Source organism: Mustela nigripes, chromosome 15 (genome assembly GCF_022355385.1).
Source record: "Mustela nigripes isolate SB6536 chromosome 15, MUSNIG.SB6536, whole genome shotgun sequence".
Taxonomy (NCBI): Eukaryota; Metazoa; Chordata; class Mammalia; order Carnivora; family Mustelidae; genus Mustela; species Mustela nigripes.
This window is the reverse complement of record NC_081571.1, coordinates 59,443,955-59,465,711: the sequence shown is the minus strand read 5'-3', so window position 1 is coordinate 59,465,711 and position 21,757 is coordinate 59,443,955. Positions and strand designations below refer to the sequence as shown.

The 21,757-nt window shown below is 32.0% G+C and overlaps 1 pseudogene; it reads left to right on the top strand.

Annotated features, from left to right (window-relative positions):
• The first annotated feature begins 305 nt into the window (after positions 1 to 305).
• Positions 306 to 21,757, top strand: part of LOC132002683 (large ribosomal subunit protein mL42-like) — a 38,964-nt pseudogene continuing 17,512 nt past the window's right edge.

Here is a 21,757-nt window from a genome sequence, read left to right as displayed (position 1 = left end):
GATATAGATATCTATATGTATTTTATTCACATTTTCAAAGGATAGTTGACCTCTAATTAACAGGAGTCTTTCTAAAATACAATCTGATTATTTTTTCTGCACTTAAATGTATTTAATATTTTCATTAACTTCAAACACACTTTCAAATTTTAAGCTATTCAGTTACACTAGTCCCTCCTTATCTGCAATTTTGCTTTCTTCAGTAAGTACCTGTGGTAAACCTCTGTCCAGCTTCAGACGATCCCCATTTGGACATATTGTCAAGAAGTCGGTAGTAGGCGAATGCTACATACATCACAATCCCCATGTCGTGCACCTCACTTTATCTCATGTGGGCATTTCATCATCTCACATCATCACAAGAAGAAGGGTAAGTAAAGTATAAGATATTTTGAAAGACCACATTTATGTAACTTCTATTGTAGTGTATTATTAATTGTTCTCTTTATTATTATTATTAATTTCTTACTGTGCACAATTTATAAAGTAATCATTATTATAGTTATGCATGTATGTGTAGGAAAAACATAGTCTGTACAGGGTTTGGTACTCGACTGTTTCAAGCACCTGTGGGGGGTTTTGGAATGTATCCCCTGAGGATAAGAGGGACTCCTATATATCATTCTTCCAAACATAATTGTCTCTCACATACTTACTTTGTCCTTCAAGTAGCTTCCCCTTGAGCAGGTAAGCAAAAGATGGCACTTAGGCCAAATCATGGCACTTAGGCCTATGTTTGTTAATAATGCCTCTAAATCTCAGGAAACAAACTGAAGGTTGCTGGAGTGGAGGGGGTGGGAGGGATGGGGCGGTTGGATGATGGACATTGGGGAAGGTCTGTGCTATAGTGAACACTGTGAATTATGTAAGACTGATGAATCACAGACCTGTACCCCTGAAACAAATAATACATTAAATGTTAATTTAAAAAATAATGATTTATCAGAACACTCTTACACCTTTCCCCCCCCCCTTTTTTTTTTCTTTTAACTTACTTTTTTTCTTTTAACTTACTTTCTTTTAAACTTACTGTCTATGGCTGCTTTAATGATACAACAGTGGAACTGAGGAGCTCTGACAGGTGTTCTCTGGCCTGTAAAGCCTGATATATTTCCTATCTGGCAATTATCAGAAATAGCTTGAAGACCTCTGTCCTAAAGGGAGATTTCTCTTGTCCACCTAAGACTCTTTTATTCCTGCCATTTTTACCCATACATTTCTTTATCAAAGAAGGCCTCATACTGTCTTCAGGTTTTCTATTGTATTTTTTGTGTACCTTAGCATAAAACCTGACCTTAGCATCTACTTGTTGGGAAGATAAACAGTTATTTAAAGAATAATTTTGATTCACAAGATAAGGGGAATCATTACAGAAGTATGTATATACACATTCTTTTCCTCGTTGAACGAGTTTATTGCTCAATTATTAGTTCTATCCATTAGTCCTGTAATTCTATATTACATAATATATCTTGCCATTTTAAACATTAAAAAGAAATAGAAAAACTTATTCAATTATTTGGACTGTGTTGGTCAGTTACATGGACCTAGCAGTCAATCATTAAGACTTTAGCTTTCCAAATTGTACAGTTTCCTGAATAAAAGACATTAGTTGCTTTTCTAGCATTGTATTGACCTTCAATATATGTGGTCTACTTTGCTTTCCTCCTGAATGGCATTCTAAAATATTAATGACAGCTATGGTATGTTAATTAATGTCATGATTGTATATGGAGTAAATACCATGCACGGGTAATGTGGTAAGTGTCTTACAGGTATGACTTCATTAAACCCATACATCAGTATGAGCTGGACCTGTACCTGAGACAGGTTGCACAGATCAGAATTTATGCAGATTTTATTTAAGTCAAACTTGTCTGACTCCCCATCTTTTCGCTTAAACAATACTCATGTTGTTTCTGAATCACCGTATTTTGGAGTATCTGGCAAACCCACCAGGAAATTTTTAACAAACAGAGCTATTAAGATAATTGTCTAAATGAGTTGATCAATCAATCAAGTCAGTTATTTAAAGGTTGCTTATTTGGCTCCTTATCCCCTCTCTTTCTTTCTGGCTTCCTGCCTTTGGCCATTTCATTGCTCTTTAGCACTTTCATTAGAGATTTGGCATGAAAAGAGAAAAAAGATGAAAACTAAATGAGGCTATTTAATTTCCCAACAGGCTTAGCAATTTTTAAATATTCCTTCAGGGGAGCAAGATGCAGTCTGGGTTATCTCACCTATTCATCCATAAGGTCAGATGCCATATTTAGCGTTACCCTTTCTGTCCATTCATGTATGACTGTAAATGAACTTATTTGAAAATACAAAAACTGCTTTTTCAAAATTTTTATAAGTTTCAATAATATACTGATGATTCAACTAATTTTGATTAGTATATATTATTTCATTATGTTTTTATTTTACTTGTTTTTCATTAAACAGCTTTCGTGTTTCCTAAAGTTCACCTGTTTCCACTAATTCATTTCAAGTGACTTACAGTAACTCTCCTGATCATTAATATGAATCAATTCGAAAACAATCTTATTTCATAAGCCCATTTACATAATTCACAATCTCCATTCTCACCCCAGCCCTAGGCACCCATTTTTGTGCTTTCTGTCTCTATAAATTCACTTTTCTTGACTATGTGATGTAAATGGAACCATGCAATTCATTGTCTGTTATATCTGGCTGCTTTGATTTAACATAATGTTGATATTCATCCACAATGTGGTGTGATCTGTGTCAGTACTTTGTTACTTTTCAAGTTTGTTACTTGAAAAGTAGTATGCCATTTTATTGATATACTATGTTGTGTATATCTATCTGCTCATTAGCTGATGAAGATCTGGATTTTTCCTCATTTGGGGCTATTATGAATAATGCTGCTGTTATTACGAATAATGCTGCTGCTAACATTCACATACATTTCTTTGTGTGAATATATATTTTTATTTCTCTTGGTTATATAACTACAAGCACAATTGCTGGGTCATATATTAGTTTTATCTTTTTTTTTTTAAGATTTTATTTATTTATTTGACAGAGAGAGAGATCACAAGTAGGCAAACAGGCAGGCAGAGAGAGAAGGGGACGCAGGTTCCCCGCTGAGCAGAGAGCTCCATGTGGGGCTCGATCCCTGGGACCTGAAATCATGACCTGAGCTGAAGGCAGATGCTTAACCCACTGAGCCACCCAGGTGCCCTTAGTTTTATCTTTTTGACAAACTACCAAACTATTTTCTAGAGTGGTCTGTAAATGACACTTACACACTAATATATTTTAACTATTTATCTGCTTGATTAAAATAAAAATGTTAATATTATCTTTATGTACAATTTTTTGCAGTGGTCTGGGAAAATTAAATATATTGCTAATTATTTGAGAACATTTCTAATCTCATTTGGTACAATGAAGAAATGCATTTTACGAATATTATGTTATGTATAGAAAGATAATATTCTGAGAATGTCATACCATCTGACAAAACTTTAATAATTATCTCTATTTAAAAATAATAAAAAACTAAAAGTAGAAAGTTTACATAGGCATTCAACATACACCTGAAATATCTTTTTTTTATAAGATTTTCTTTATTTATTCGACAGAGAGAGAAAGATCACAAGTAGGCAGCGAGAGAGGGGAAGCAGGCTCCCCACCAAGCAGAGAGCCAGACACGGGGCTCCATCCCAGGACCCTGAGATCAAGACCTGAGCCGAAAGCAGAGCCTTAACCCACTCAGCCACCCAGGAGCCCCACACCGGAAATATCTTTAAGAGATTTTCTGTATTCTGTATGTGTGTCTAGTATTAAGTAATATTCCAAATGGAGTATGTAAACACAAAGATAAAACTCTAAAACATTTTGAACTTCCAGTGGCAAAGTAAACTTATATTAGACTTAACATCCTACATATATAAATGACAAACTCTGCTTGGAGAAATCTTGTTTGAAGACCTTAGAGAGCAAACCAAAACATTAACCAACTAAAGAAGGCATAACATTTGAAAGAAACACTGAATAACACTTATGTTTACATAAGGGCACTCGCCACTCTGAGAGGAGAAGGTGCATGATTTTTATAAAAGAAGAATCATTATAAAGGCAGAAAGTTGCAGAAAGTTAAAGGATGGAAAATGACATAACATACTAACTCCAAATACACAAAAAAATGATGTGGTAATACCAAAAATAGACAGTTCAGATTATAGCACACAGAGATTTAACATAGAAAACAAAAATAATTTTTTATAATAATAACAGGGAAATTTTATCCCAATAAACATCAATTTTATGCACAAAAATAACAGTTTTGAAATACACAAGATAGAAATTTGCTGAACTAAAGTGATAAAAAAAAATCTACAATCAAGGTAGGGAAAGGACTATCCCTAAGCAATAGATAAGCATAATTTAACAAAACCAAACTGCAAAAAAAAAAAATCAGTAAAGATGTAAAAGACTTGAAAAATTTTATTATCCAACCTATCTCATTGATATTTCTAGAACACTATCAAATATTTGTAGAATACATGTTATTTTCAAGAGCACACAGAATATCGATGAAAATAGATAATATACCGGACCATAAACTAAATCTTAAAAATAAAAATATAATTGAAATATGCTATGTTTTTTGGATAAAAGTTAATTAAACTGGAAAGCAATCAAAATAAGTTTACCCAGAAATAGTTCTAAATAATGAAAAGTTATGACATATAACTTTAAATAAATCATGCACTTAAACAAAAATTATAAGAAAAATTAGAAGATATGCCAAACATAATAATCATATCATAATAATAAAATATAACTTGTAATATCACTAAAGTATTGTTAGAAGGAAATGTATAGCTTCATTTGCATATAGTAAAAAATACAAAAGGTTTAAAATAGATGATCTAAGCTTTAATTTTAAACATTCCAAATAAAAGCAAATTTAATTCAAAATAAGAAAAAAAATGAATAATAGAAGTGAAATAAAATTAAAATCAAAAGGGCAGAAAAAAAAAGAATGTGAAGAAAGCCAGCATGTATTGTTTTAAAAAATAATAACAAAGTTAGGAAACATTCATTTACACTTAGGGAACAAACAAAATAAAACATTTCTAAATGTCATTAATAATATATTAAAAGACCAGGGTGCCTGGGTGGCTCAGTGGGTTAAAGCCTCTGCTTTCAGCTCAGGTCATGATCCCAAGGTCCTGGGATTGAGCCTGGCATTGGGCTCTCTGCTCAGCAGGGAGCCTACTTCCCTTCCTCTCTGCCTGCCTCTCTGCCTACTTCTGATCTCTGTCTGTCAAATAAATAAATAAAATTCTTTAAATATATATATATCTTAAAAGACTGTTATAAACAATGTAGTTCTAGTACGTTCTACAAGTTAGTTGAGATGGCCAAACCCATTGAAATGCACTACTTACAAAGATCAAGACAGGAAAAATAGAATATCTGAAAAGCCCTATATCTATTAAAATTTGAATATATAATTTTAAAACAAGAACAAGTTTGGAATTTCTGCTGTGCCCTATTCTTTTTAATGTTGTGGTTGAAATCTGAGTACAACAAAGAAAGAATGAAAAAAAACAAAACAAAAAAAAACAAATAGAATAGAGCATAAATTAAAACAAATAAATAATAAACTATTTTCAAAGACTTCATTGTTATGTTAAAAATCTGAAGAAATCTACCAAAAACACAGGATCTAATTAAGTGAATACAATAAGAAGAAAAATAAAAGGTCAATATACAAAAACTCCATTGCATGTCTGTAACCTAAAAGTGAATTGGAAGTTTTTATTTATTACACTGATTACATAATATCAGAAATATAGCACTTACAAATAAATATTAACAAAATATTTTTAAATGATTGCACAAGTAAAAATCGTCTTGGGAAAGATTAGAGAAAGCCTACGAAAATGTGTAGATACTTTGTTGAGATGTCAATTCTCCCTAAAAATACCATTATCAAAATTCTAGAAAGTCTGTGTAGAAATTGATAAGGCTATATTTATTAGATGGAAACAAAGAGGTCACAAAATAGCCAAAATGCACATTAAGAAGTTGGAAGATTTTCATGACCTGGTCTCAGGAATTTGTGTTAATTTGTGATAATTAAAACAGTGATAGCATTTGTGTAAAGATAGACATAATGATTAATGGAATGGAACAAAGAGCCTTGAAATAAATCTACAGATACGTAGTTAATTGATCTTAAACAAAGACATCAAGACAAAATAATGCAAGAAGGATAGGGCTTTTTTCTACAAATGGTGCTAGAAAAGCTGGGTATATGTAAAGAAAAAAAATTTTTTTGATCTGTTCCTCATACCATTGAAAAATGTTAATTTGACATTGATCCCAGGCCTAAGTTTTAACCAAACTTTAACCAAATATAAAAATTCTAGAAGAAAACAAAGGAGACTATATTTGCTGTCTTTTCCATATAGACAATAGGTAAACAAAGATAAAGTAATAAAAACAAGAAATCAATAAAAATAGAAAAAATATTAAAAAATAGAAGAAATTGAACTGTTTCACAATGAAAATATTATGTTCTTACAAACATACATTTAATATAAGGAAGGAAACAGTAAGCCACAGACTGGGAGAAAATATTTGCACAGTGTACTTAACAAAGGACTTGTATGCAAAATATAGTTTTAAAAAGTCCTACAAATCAGTAATAAAATGTCAGACAACACAATAAAATTGAGCAAAACTCTTGAACCAATACATCAGCTAAGAAGATATAGTAATGTCCAAAAATTACAAGAAACGGAGCTCACTGTCATTAGTCATTAGGGAACAAAATAAAACCAAAATATTATACCACTTCAATCCCAATAAAATAGGTAAAATTAAAAATATGAGAGATACCACATGTCAGTCAGGAAGTGATGTCATTCTACTTTCAACTATGCTTGTGAGGATATAAGATGGTAAAACTTTGAAAAACTGTTTGCAGTTTCCTATATATATTTCCTCTATATTCTATAGTTACCAAATAGCTCAATAATTTAATTCTTTGCTTTTTTCCCAAGAGTTATAAAAATGTATAGCCACATAAACGTCAAGTGCAAAAATATTTATATCATCTTAATTTATAAGAAGAAACTGGAAACAACCAAATGCCCATCAATAAGGGAACGGATAGTGATCTTATTCTAGGTCTATCCTTCAGTAGTAAATATACCTTATCAAAAAGGAACAAACTGCAAGTACACAACTATACATTTGCAACTGGTTAATAATTCAAGATAGACCCACTGAAATATCAGTGTTGAAAACAACCACTTTACTCTGTAAAAAATTTAGACAACTTACGCAACTAATTTGAGAACCTGAATAATTTGATAGTACTGATGAGATCTGAGGAGGCCTAAACATACTTAGAGAATCAAGTTTTTAAATATTTCAGGGTTGAGGAAAATAAATTTCATACTGCAGTGAATGGACAAGTTCATTACAAGCCATCTTTGTATCTCACTCCTACTCTTTCATTAATCTTTATTTATGTGTAACTGAGAAAAGTATCACTCATGGATCTGGAATTGAAGCTTTCAAACACTGTTTTCTATGGAGCAAATCATAAATAAATTGACATTGGTCAACAGAACATTATCAGGAGGGACTATTAAAATACAGATCAATGAAGGTCCTGGGTAGTACAGTTGGTTAAGTGTCCCACTCTTGATTTTGAATCAGGTCATGATTTCACGGTGTTGAGATCAAGCCTTGCGTTGGGCTCTGGGCTCAGCACAGAGTCTGCTTAAGACTTTCTCTCCCTCTCTTTCTGCCCCTCCCTCTATTCACATGGTATCTGTCTCAAATAAATAAATCTCTAAAGAAAAATACAGATCAAAGGAAAACCAAATAAGCGGAGAGATATTCAGGTTCACGGATAGAAAAACTAAATAATTTCAAAACGTCAGTTCTTCCTGGGCACCTGGGTGGCTCAGTGGATTAAGCTGCTGCCTTCAGCTCAGGTCATGATCTCAGGGTCCTGGGATGGAGTCCCGCATAGGGCTCTCTGCTCAGTGGGGAGCCTGCTTCCCTCTCTCTCTCTCTGCTCTGCCTCTCTGCCTACTTGTGATCTTTGTCTGTCAAGTAAATAAATAAAAGCTTTAAAAAAAAAAAGTCAGTTCTTCCTAATATGATTTATTGATTCAAAGCAATCTCAGTCAACATCCCAGTAAGTTATTTTGTGACTATTAACAAATGATTCTGAAGTTTATATGGAAAGCCAAACAAGCAAGCAAACAACAACCATAAAAACAAAAACTAGAATAGTCAATAAAATATTGAAGGATAAGAACAAATTTGGAGGACAGACACTACTTGATTTCACAGCTTACTACAGTAATCAATACCATGTGGTACTGACAAAAGAATAGATCAATGAAACAGAATAGAGAACCCAGGAATTGTTGGATAAAATATAATCAACTGATATTCAACAGAATAGCAAAAATAATACAATGAAACAAAGGCAGTCTTTTTAAGAAATAGTGCTGAAATAACTGGACATATGCAAAAAAAAGTATCTTTAAGCATAGAATTTACATTCTTCACAAAAATTAACTCAAAATTGATTACAGACCCTAGTGTAAGACACAAAATCATAAAATTCTTAGAAGATAACATTAGAGAAAACCTAGTGATCTTGGGTATTATGGTAAGGCCTTCTTACATATAACATCAAAGGCAAGATCCATGAAATAAACAATTGATAAGCTGGACTTCATTAAAATTAAAAATTTCTGTAAAAGACGATAAGACAAGCCAGAAACTGGGAGCAAATATTTCCAAAGAATACATCTGATAAAGGATCGTTATCCCAAATACACAAAAAACTCTCAAAACTCAACAGTAAGAAAATGAACAACCTGATTTTTTTTTTAAAAGGGCCAAAGACCTTAACAGAAACCTCACCATAGAAGATATACTATGGCAAATAAGCATATGAAAATATATCCTACATGATAGATCATCAGATAAATGCAAACTAAAACAAGAAGATGGTGACATACTTATGACATACTTATTAGGATGGCCAAAGTCTGGAATACTGACATTAATGCTGGTGAGTGTATGGACCAACAGGAACATTCATTCATTGTTGGTAGAAATACAAAATACTACAGAACACAGTTTGTTTTTTGTTTTTGTTTGTTTGTTTGTTTGTTTGTTTTACAAAACTAAACATACTCTTTATCATACAATCCAGCAGTTGGGTACCCTGGTATTACCCAAAGGAGTTGAAAAATTTATGGCCACACATGCACTTGTACACAGGTGTTTATCACAGCCTGTTAAGTGCCCAAAGTTGGAAACAAAACAAAATGTGGTTTGGTAGGTGAACAGATAAACTGTGGTATATCCAGACAATGGAACACTATTCAATACTAAAAGGAATTGAGTTATCAGCCAGTAGGACATGGATAAATCTTAAATTCATACTACTAAGTAAAAAAAGCCAATCTGAAGAGTCTACATCCTCTAGGATTTCAGCTATATGATACTGTTAAAGGCATGGGACAATAAAAAAATCATTGATTGCCAGAGGTGTGGGTGGAAAGAGATGAAGAGGCAGAGCACAGAGGATTCTTAGGGTAGTGAAAATAAATACACCGTATGATATTATAATGACAAATATATGTATATGTCATTGTATTTTTGTAAAACCCCATAGAATGATAATACCAAGAGTGAACCCTAAGGTAAATTATGGCCTTTGGGTGATTATCATGAAACAATGCAGGTTCATTCTTGAGAAAAGGGGGGGAAGAAAGTGCCATCTGGTGAGTGATACTGACAATGTGAGAACGTGAGAGGCTATTCACGTGTGGAGGTCCGGTGCATATGGAAAATCTGTGTACCCCTCCCTCTCAGTTTTAATGTGAACTTAAGACTGCGTAAAAAATAAAGTCTATAAAAGAAAAATGAAGTGATTCTGTACATATATTAGAAAATAAAGGGTGCATTGTTTTAGTGTGGTTAAAACACATTTTTATTTTTGGAGGAAGGAAAAAATGTGGTTTCTGACACATAAAATATTTATAGTCCTTTTCCTTCCATTGACTTATGAGCTCACATGTCAGTTCTCCCTTATTCTTGTTCACCCCCTGCTTTTGCATCCTCGGGCACTTGCTTAGGAAAGCATGGATGTATTTCTATCAACTGCTTCTCTAATAGAAACTGTTTATAAAGTCAGCATCCTAGAAACAGTAGGTTACAGCACCTGTGTAAAATATGTATAAACCACGCTTAATTGAAAGTACTTTTCTTACTGAACAAATAATGCCTATCTGCAAGGAAAAGTTATATGACAAAATGAATTTCCCTTAGAAACGCTGCTAGCTGTTTCAACACTGTCTGCACAATATTGGTTTCCATGGGCCAATTATTTAGTTTTTGGCTGAAGTTTCCAAAGGTATGGCTGTTTCAAGCTGGTAATAATCACAGAAACATGCCATTTTTTCAGATACCCATCAATTTTGGCATTATCAAGAGAATTTATCTGGCCTATAACAGTTTTTTCTCATTTTTCTAACATTTTTATATACACTGAATTGCATGTATTACAGTGAATCACATAACATATGAGATACTCTTAGAGATCATAAAAGCACTAAGGACACAATAATTCCACACTGGTTGAAAGAAAACTTTCTTCTTATACCTTTTCATTCTCCATCAGACTTATTACCAAATTATATAAAGAAAATGCAGTAATTGCATTGTCCAAATTTATAGAAAATATTTAAATTCATTTTCAAAGGGAAATTATATATATTTTTATATATACACATATAATATATCTTTATATATAATTATATATTTTATTATATAAAATCATATATAATATTATATATTTATAAAATATATAAAGATTACAGGGTTAGGCAATATTACTTCCCCCTGTCCAAAAGGAAATGTATACAGATCAAACTGATGTATTACAATGAGTTTTCACATAATTCCAGAGATAAATAACATATCTCAATGTTATTCACATTTCTTTAACATAATTTTTAGCATATAGACAGATGTCATAAATAACTCCCACTTTTGTTATATAATATAGTCATATTATCTTTTAGTTAGAGCAATATAGAATCCTTCTTCTCTGGTCCTCTCCCCCTACACACAATTTCTTAGAAAATGATGCTACCTCCATTCTCTACCTGAGTGTTTCATGTAACTCTACATTTCAACTCTATAGACCTTAAAGTAAATTTTATTTTATTTTACTAACTTTTATTTGTTTGACAGAGTGAGACACACAGAGAGAGGGGACACAAGCAGGGGGAGTGGAAGAGGGAGAATCAGGCTTCCTGCTGAGCAGAGAGCCCAATATGAGCCTCATCCCAGGACCCTGGGATCATGACCCGAGTGGAAGGCAGATGCTTAATGACTGAGCCACCTAGGAACCCTGTAAATTTTACTTTTCAGATACAATGAGTGAGACATAGCATTTATCTACCCAATATTTATTTGTAAGTATGATGGAAAAGTCTGGTGTCAGAAATATCTAAGTACAAATACCTGTTTGTTTGTTTGTTTGTTTTTGTAAGTTACGTGACCTTGCTCAAGTTAAAACAACTTTCTTGACCTCAATTCCTCATCTAAAAATTAAGCTAATAATTTAAAGAATTTGGAGGGAATTGTGTGAATTCTAATATGTGAGTTAACATGGCATTTTGGAAGAAAGCAGAGTTGTTAAATGGTAACTATTATTGTCCTGGACTAGACACTTGGCAGGCACTAGCAATAAAATACAGTTATCATTAACACCACCAAGGCATACACAGAGGTGGGAGGAAATATGTAAAAATAATTATAATATACTAGGATTTTTTTATTCCAAAGTGAGATTGTACTATTGAGCTGCCTGTGTGTTAGCAAGCTCGTCCTTGATCTCACATATTTTTATTGTTAGGAATGTTAAGGGGAGGGTGAAACACACATTCTTCACACATATAATTAATTATTTTTTTGTTATGCATTTCCTTTCTGCCTTTTTACAAAATAATTACAATGCCTTTAAACATCCTTTTCAGACCAATTCAGTTTTTTACATCCCCTGTGAAAATGTGAGAATCTTTCCAAAGCATTTATACATAAGTACATAAGTTTTGTTCTTTTACTCTCAAAACAACATACTTCTGTTATGAAATTAATACTAACACATTTTTTTTAAAAAATTCAACATTATTTCTGAGATATAAACTTGGTATATTTATTTTTGTGTCTAGAAAAATCTATTATCCATCTATCATCTATTTTTCCACCTACCTTGATATGAAACAGCAGGATAGTCAAAGGGTTTGCATACCATATCATCTTGAATTAATTGCCTTATTGATGAACATTGTAATGTTTTCTATTTTTTGATATAACAAAACAACTGGGCTGAGTTAAACATGCTTATAACCTGTTTTTTGGTGAACATATTATTATAAATTTCTGGATTATCTGAAATTAATTTCATTAGATATTCACAAACTTTGTTTCAAAGCAAGTATAATACTTATCAATAGCAGTATGTTTAAAAAAAAAAAAAGTTAATTCTTCCTCTCTATTCCAGGAATGAATACAAACTTTTACTCTATTTTCACACGTATTTGACTACAGGTAGGACATTCTCATATATTTTCATTGAACCTCTTGGTTTTCCACCACAAAGTACTCATTTTTTATTAACAATTTTGTATTCTTTTCCTATTTGATATTATAGAACCTTTCAAAATATATTCTGACTACAAATCCATAGCCTGAGATATTAATTGCAAATATTTTCTCCCAGCCTATTGATCATGTTTTTTGCATTCATTGAAGCATTTTAACACAATATCTATAACTTAGAATGGTTAAATGGATTGACATTTTTCTTTATGAATTGTGTCTTTAAACTGTCATTTAGTAAGTTAATTCTACCAAAAGGAAATGTAAATGTATTCAAATATTTAGCTGCTTTTTGGTTAGCTTGTACTTTGAACTACCCTAAATTATGCCATAACTTAATTCTGAATAAACATTTATAAGTTTGAAAAGGTAGAGTAGAAACTGCATCCCCACTCTTTCTTTTGACCAGCCGGTGTCCATTCTTAGAAGCAGCCACTGAACGATACCAGTTTCTATGTATGTCCTTTTCTTTCTTCTTTTGTTTTTTGAATGCACAACATTGTCAAATATTTCTACGTCCTTTCATAAAGACAAATTTTAGAATACCGACAACATTATACAGTATATTGAGAACAGTCCTGTACTAGTTCACCATGTATATTGTTAGAAGACAGGAAAGTTTCCTCCACCCCAAGAAGACCCTTTAAATCTGAAAGATAAAGCAAGCCTCTCCATTTACACAGAATGTTAATCAGAGTTACTGACAGGGGCCATCGGGCTGGTGGATGAACAGATGGACCGACAGACTGACGATCCAGAGCACCAAACAACTCTTCTCTGCAGCCATCCTCTGCAACATTCCACCCTTTCCAGCATTTATGGAGCAAGGGGCATAGTGATGAGGTCACAAGGTAGTTATCTAAAATGGCTCTGTCTGTGCACCAGAAGATCCCTACTCGTTATCTTAAGTGCGGCCTTCTGTGCACCAGTCATCTGTAATAGTCACCTAAAGTGGCCCCTTACATGAGCCACATTAGGGAAGACCAGAAAAAACCTCTCACATTTCAGTCATGACATACATTAACCTGCATGGGGCCTGGAACATGTGGCTGCCAGGGAGGTCATTGCAAGGTCATGAACAAGATGGAGGGCCAAAGATGGAGTCAGTGTTGTTAGTGCTCCTACATATATATGCTCAATTTTCTGAGTCACTTTCTTATGAAGTACTAGAAGTGCTTTATAAATGACTGAAGTTAGAGTTTTATCCTTGTTTGTAGCTGAAACATATGTCCCATTTTTGTGACTGTGTATACAAAATTTTTGTCAGTAATATTAAACACATTTTATTCAAGTGTAACGACTGAACAATAAACTGCACATGTATACAATTTAATATGTCTTGCATATATACATTCATGGAATTATAACCAAAATTGGTATAATGAACACATCAGCCACCCTTAATAGTCTCCTTATGCCTTTTGAAGATCTTCTTGCACTCATCACAAATATGGAGAGTTTTCTTTTATGTTGTTTAATTTATCTATACCTTTTTTCCCTCTCATTGCTAAGTAGTGAATAGGTATACAACAATTTGTCCATTTGTTTAATGATGAACATTCAGTTTATTTTATTTATTCTATTTATTTTATTTTATATAGTTGTAAACAATTTTGCTTTTTAAATTTTAAAATTGATAGTTGCCTTTTTTTTTTCTTTTTTGAGAGTTGGAAGAAGCTATTCCCCAGTGTTTTTAATTATTCTAGCCAACTAATAGAATGTCCCAAATGTTGTCTTATCCTTATTTTGACAGTAAAAGTTAAAGTAAAACTATGTTCTCCCCTGGAAGAGAATTGGAGTGAAATATCTTCTTATTTTTTAAGTAAGTACAGTTATCATATGCCTATATCCCTTGTTAAGCTATAAAAATTTCAGACTTATCACTATCTTTTGGATTTCAGAATGGAATCATATTTTATATATATTATTTTCATCTGACTTTGGTCTTTAGCAATCTATAGAAATTTCTTATCAATATGGAGGAAAGAGCCGAACAGTTCGTTCCTGGGATTAATTCACTTAAATGACCCAGTGAAACCAGTAGGGTGAGTCTTGAGATGAACTTAGTAAGCAGGCATGAGTCACAAACTTAAGACCGATCTAAAATTTAACACTAGGAGTTAATAGCTTAACAAATGGAAGACAGACTATACATATATACAAATGATGTCACTATGTTACCTTTAAAATATAATTTCCCTGAGATAAATGTAAGGCATAGTCTCACAATGGATATGAGAAACCTTTAACAAAACCTTTAACAAATCTAGAAGAGCTGGACTACTAGATCTAATTTTATGTAGTCACGGCAATGGACATAGGTTCCTGCTAACCCACTGAACTTTAAAGTACACATTCTAGCTTTAGGGTTAACGGTAAAGTTGTTAACAGTCATAGTCACGTTACTTTTACATCCTTCAAAATAATTTCAAGCAGCAGGCTGCTGTAATTGTTATGAACCAATGCCAACTTTAAAAGACAACCAGGAGAGATGAAGATTTTTAAACGGTAAGACAACATGACCATACCCTTCATGGCTTATTGCTTACAATGACATAACCACCGCAGTCAGGAAAAAAATAGCTCCTGAACTACCTCCAAATCTCTCCAAAACATAGATTCACTTAAGATTTTAAAATAAATTCAAGTTAATTTCAGTACTGCCTCATTCCTTGTCTGAAGCACAAGATATTTCATCAGAATTATCTCAAAACTTGAGTTGGGATCTTTGTTCTCATAATCATTTACTTTTGTTCATGTATTTTGATTGTATATGATTATCATAAGGAGAAGGTCAGTCATGCTATTCAGGGAAGTAAGAATAGTGTCTGCACAATTCAACCTTAGGCAGCCTCTGCATATTTGGAAAATTCTGACTGCCTTTTGTTACATTTTAATTTTCTAATCACAAAAAATAAAACTTGGCAGAGTTCTGCTGGCATCTGTGTGTGTGTGTTTCCATACATTCTTTTGACAGCACTTTTTTTTCTAAAAGCATTACATTCAACAATTTATTTCTATGAAATAACCCTAGTAAAATTTCCTACCAACTATCAAAGAGATTTTTCTTTTGAATGTGCACTCTGATCAAAATTAATTTCTCAACTCTAATGGTGAGCAGTAATTAAAAAAGCAAACTTGGCTGAATGCACAATGTTAGCAAAGGAGCATTTAAATACTGAAATTAATATATTTGATTTTATCAATTAGTCATGTATTAGTGTTACTCTGCCAAAAAATTTCCTGTAATTTTTTTTTTCCTTATTGGCAACACAATCAGGTACAGAAAGTCTTGGGGTTTAGGATTTCTTACAAATCTAATTGCCACCACTAATTCTCTCTTGAGGCTATAGAAAGAAAGGAAAGAGACTAAAAACTTGCATTACTCCAAATCATAGATAATCTTTAAGATATGCAAACTATGTCTGCTAACATAAATATTGAATAATTCATTAATAATTATACTCTAGTAAATAATAATTTTATTCAATGTCTACATTCATTCTTTATAATGCATTTCCTTTTTGGAATAGATTCCCATTTAACTGAGTAAATGTGTTATAATTTATTTTATTAAACACCAATTTAATTACCAAGAAAATATTATTATTATTACTTATTTCTAAAATGTAGCAAGATAATCATTTCATATATTTAGTCATATATATTCATTTTGTGTATAAAACCATTTTCTAGAGGAGGGAGGAATGATTAATGTGATTTTTAAAACTCCAATAATGATTATGACTTAAGTCTGCTCTTTAAATAAATTATTATAATAAATATAACTGGAAAGTTGTTCATTGTTATAATATTGGATTTATTATAAAATATATATTTCACTTTTTCTATCCTTAAAAATCAAACAACATTGTAGAGCACTGTGTACCTTATTTTTGTTATATTACTATAGTTACTTTTTCTCATCCATTCTTATCCCAATATTAGCACCTGACAGTCTTTTAAGAGACATTGACTATTCAGTGAATACACAAGAAGCCATTAAGGGAGAATAGAATTGACTAAAATTTTCACAAGGTAGAGGAGGTAAATAGAGAATCAAATTGAATGAATGATAAAACATCTATATATACACATATATATAATTATATTTGTTACAATAGCTTGCTTACAAATCATGACTATATAGTAAGTCACAAAGGGCTTAAAATACAATTTTTATTATTGAATTTCTAAGTACACACACACAATCACACAGAAACCATATTAAGTGCAAAACAAGCTGGAGAATATATTAACTCACATAACCATGAAGTAGTCATAATTTAACAACAGAAATAAACAATGAATTAAAATAAGCAATATCTGAAAAACAAAATAATTAAATAGAAGATTTCAGAAGAGGGACAGGGGTATATAAAATGTAATCAATCTGGTATAAAGCAGCCAAGAGAATAAATAAAGGAAAACAAAGAAAATAGAACAAAAGTTAAGGTAGCAGACTTAGTCCAGTTGTAATATCATTAAAGTAATAAAAGTTGATTATATTTCTTTAAAATCAATTCCCAGAGTGGTTAAAGCAAAAAAGCTTTGTGCTATTATTAGATACTTATAAAAAGATATGAATGAATAAGTCAACAGTAAGTAGTTAAAAGTAGTAGTTAAAAAGACCGAGGAATACATACAAATACTAATCACTAAAACCTGGAATAACAATTGTTACATGAGACCAAAATTGATAAGGATATATAATTTTGAAAAAACAAATGAACCATCATGAGCTATGTTTTACATATATATATGTATATATACATACATATATATAGTAGGATACAAATAACTTCTAACCACATTTACAAAAAATAATCTATGAAATCATTAAACATGTATAAGCAAATAAAAATAATTATGACAAAGATGATATTTTGCTCAAAGGAAACAAGACAATTAAAAATAATTAATAAATAGATATTTTTCAAAAAAATCTCCAACATATGAAAATTTAAAAAAAATATGATTTAAACTAGTTCTTCAGCAGAACATTTTACAGAATTGATATTACAAAATAATTAAAATTACACTAATGGAAGCAAATAAACTAAATATCAAAACCTGTCAGATGGAAAAACATGAATATTAATGTCTTGCTTTAAATGCATTCATATGTGCAAACAAAGATTGAAAAGTGATGGCCTAGATATTCAGGCTGCTAATAAATAAAACTTCAGAATAAAGTCAAAGCAAATCAATAGTAATAAATATTACACACCAAAAAAAAATTTATACTGTAGAAAACAAGGAAATAGTGGATTCACTAAAGAAGAGGAAGGAAGGTAGAGGAGGAGCTGGAGGTGGGGCGAGGGGTAAGAGGAAGGAGGGAAAGAGGAAGAAGACAAAGATGACAAAGATGAACAAGAAGAACAGCAACAATAACAACTGATAAACATATCTGGAAAAATTATTCAAGGAAGAGGAAGCATAAGTAATTACATAGGGCTTGGCATAATTGCTTAACAATACACATAGGGCAAAAAATTTAAAAATTAATAGACTATTATAGGAATATTTATTTATTTATTTGACAGACAGAGATCACAAGTAGCAGAGAGGCAGGCAGAGAAGCAGGCTCCCTGCCGAGCAGAGAGCCTGAAGTGGGGCTCGATCCCAGGAACCTGAGATCATGACCTGAGCCGAAGGCAGAGGCCTAACTCACTGAGCCACCCAGGCACCCTTATTATAGAAATCTTTATATCCAATATATTTGAAAACAAATGGACATTTTTTGAAAAAATCCTAAACATCTGATGAGTATTTAAAAAATTTATATAACTGAATATACCTAATGGCATTAAATATGTAATCACTTATTAAAACCACTTACACGCACACATACCCATATGCACACACTCACCTATGAAATTACGCTCATTACTTGAATAAGAGAACAAAGAGAAAATTCGTGTATACTAATTTTTCTAGGAAAGGAGAGAGAAATCGATTTTTAAAAGTTGATAGTAAATCTGATTTATGATATGCTATTCTCACAAACATATCTGTAGAAAAATTAAATGAATATTAAAGAAAAAATATTCTGACACTTGTTAAAATGGTGAGAAGACTTTATTCAGGACTTTTGAGAAATAGGAAAAGCCTATTACAGTAGGGGAGAGAATCCCAGGATGCTGGGATCATGACTTGAGTGGAAGGCAGCTGCTTAACCAACTGAGCCCCTGTTCTTAACAATTTTTAAAGCAGTTTATTAACCTTATTAATATTATGAAAGCATAACAGAAAGTGAAATGATAAAAACTCAAATTAATTATTTTTATAAAGCTAAAATTGTGTCAAGGACCTTTACTAATATTCTTTCCTTGGGACATTCTACTGACATGCTAACCAGTTGAGTAAATGGAGTTGGAGCAAATAAGAGAAGACTTTGAATAAAAATAAACAGTCTTTTGTAATTCATAAAGGAAGTAATTGCCTGAACAGAAAAATTTTCTAAATATTTATAAATTTATCTAATAAGGTTGTTTAGCAAATTTCTAAATACTAGATTAATGTATTACAGGCAGCAAGAAAAGAATGCTGTTTATCTTCCTCATACTATTGTTTAAGATCACCCAGATGAACTGCATATGAACTGATACATTTTTAAAATAATTATTTACCTAAATACAAATCTAAAGAAAAAAATTTTTTAAATTATATATACTCTTTCTATATATCCTTAAAATATTTGAAAATAAATACATTTTTGAGAACTATATGGTTTATAAAATTATGAGAACTACTGTTTTTAAATGTTGGGGAAATAATTTTCTCATATAATAAAATGTCTATCAGTGACTCTATAATAACAAATTGTTCTCATGTAAATTTATGTAAATATGAATGTTGATTAAAAGTAAACACCGTACCAATAAAATGCTGATATTGTCTTTAATATAACCCTTAACATAATCAGAACCACCATCCCCTTCATGTACATTCAAAGCACAAGTCCCCAGATTTAAATAAATTGAGTTCAGTTTGCTTAATGTGCCCTAAGTGTGATGTAAGTCATTAACAGGTTGAGATCAAACATCAAATTATGTGCTTGACAGCAAATCTGTGCTGGCAAGAACAAAGTTTAGAAGCTTAAACATGTGTGGTATTGAAAAGATAAGAGTTTTTCCCTGAAGATACATCTTTCAGGATAAATAAAAATATTTGAATAATTTGCTAGAAATATATTGCTATAGCTTTAAGCAAATAGTCTCAAACTGCCTATATTTAGATATGCCAAAAGCTGTTGGGTAGCATACATCATTATTTAAGTATTATAAATACAGAAGACATGCACTCTACACTTGTGGTGTGCACATATGAATGCCCACTCACATACAAATATATTTAAATATACATTTATGTGTTCAAAAATGTGTGCATCTATGTGTGTACCTGGGTGGCTCAGTGGATTAAAGCCTCTGCCTTCGGCTCAGGTCATGGTCCCAGGTTCCTAGGATGGAGCCCCGCATTGGGCTCTCTGCTCAGGAGGGAGCCTGCTTCTTTCTCTCTGTCTGCTTACTTGTGATCTCTGTCTGTCAAATAAACAAATAAATCTTAAAAAAAAAAGAAAGAAATATAAGTAGAAGGAGTTAATGTAAGTTTACATTATGTAAATGTAATGTAAACTTACATTAACTCCTTCTATACTTCTTTCTCAAAGGAGATTTTTCTGAGTTTTTCAGGGAGGGAAAAGATAGCTAGGTACATTCTTAAAGATTCAACAGTCTTTTACCTATTACAGTAAGACTCACCTTGATGGTACTCTGCTTCAAATTGTTGAACTTGGGGTCTGATTGACCCTATCAAGATGTATACACCCCGTTTTGGCAAAATGATGTCATCAATAGCAAATTTTTAAAAAGAAAGAAGAAAGATTGTCAAGACTACCTGAAGAAAAGAGAGATACACTCCCACAGAATGACTGGCAGATCAAAGACAAAAAAAAAAAAAAAAAAAAACACAAAATAGCCACAGGCAGTACTTTGATTATTTAATAGTCCCTTCTTAAATTTTTAACTTTCCTGTAGATAGGAAACAAAATTCCTATACCCCAACTTCTAAGAATTGGGCACCTGAGTAGATTCTGCTCAGCATCAGAAGATTCAAGGGAGGGGTACCTGGGTGGTGCCGTCTGTTTAAGGGTCTGACTCTTGGTTTCAGCTTGGTCGTGATCTCCAGTTGTGAGATCAAGCTCCGTGCTCAGTGCAGAGTCTGCTTAGACTCTTTCTTCCTCTGCCCCTCCCCTCTCCTCTACATCTCTCTCTCTCAAATAAATAAGTTAATTAAAAATTTAAAAAAAGAAGATGCAAGGGATTTTTTTAAGTGTTAAATCAAATCAATCTATTCTAATAGATACTTACAGCCATGCTTTTAAACACGTATGTGTACATCTATAATGATCAGGTACTAGGTTAGGCAATAGATATACAAGAATAAAAAAAAATCAAAATGAGCTCCAGAATCTCATGAAGCTTATGTAAAGATTTAAAAAAAGCCATTATAAAAGGATAAAACCTTGAATATATTTGAGGACTAGAGTGAAGGCCAGTGTGACTAGAACCTTGTAAACAAAAACTTTAACTAATTTGTGTGACTTCAGCATAAGGAATTTAAATTTCACAACCTTTTCTGTTTGTAGTAAGGAAAGTGGACAGCTATGGAAAGAGTGAGCATTAGATAAAGGTCATAAAAAACATTAAAAAACGTAGCACAGATATGATTATGTATCACAAACAAAAACACAAAGACAAGCAGCTGACACTATTTGAATGTTTCTTCAACTCTTTCAAATATTTCAACTCAGCTTAAAATATGCCATTACTTAGTGCTGTGCACGAGGATAAAAAATAAATATCAGTTCATTTTATGTAAGATTTTACTAATAAGAACACTGAGAATTATATGAAAAGATGCACAGCACATGGATGAGTTACAACACAATCTATAATTAGGGGGAATAGAACAAGGCACTATTATGTTCCATTATACAATCTCCTTATTTATGCCTTGTTAAGTAAATAATAAGTTGACATTAAAAATAATTTTAATA